We start from the raw sequence: 518 nt of genomic DNA, 5'->3' as shown, positions 1-518 counted from the left end.
ATCAGACAGAAATGTGTCTGTGACGGTGACTGCACGATTAGCGTGCACAGAGCTCAGGACCCGCTGGCACGTTCAATCTGGGAAGCTGCCATCACGGTCAGAAAAAATAAAAATGATCAACAAATCGTTTTGTGGATTCCTGTAGCCTTTTAGTTATGTCTACCTCAAAGCCATTACGACACGACAGGAGAAGGAAAGAGAGGCCTGGGGTCCATGATGTGGCCGTGGAGCTGGGATGCATTCCTGTTGACTCAGGTGGAGATGTTCATTACTTAACATACTTTGTTATTTAGGCCAGTGGGCGGCAAACTCATTAGTCAACAGAGCCAAACATCAACAGTACGACGATTGAAATTTCCTTTGAGAGCCAAATTTTTTAAACTTAAACTATATAGGTAGGTACATTGTTATTAACTTAATTAGGGTACTCCTAAGGCTTAGGAAGATCCACACTCAAGGGGCCAAAGAGCCACATGTGGCTCGCAAGCCGCAGTTTCCTGACCACGGCCCTAGACAGT

This window comes from Myotis davidii, unplaced genomic scaffold (assembly GCF_000327345.1).
Source record: "Myotis davidii unplaced genomic scaffold, ASM32734v1 scaffold1205, whole genome shotgun sequence".
NCBI classification, from domain to species: Eukaryota; Metazoa; Chordata; class Mammalia; order Chiroptera; family Vespertilionidae; genus Myotis; species Myotis davidii.
This window is presented reverse-complemented; position numbering follows the sequence as displayed.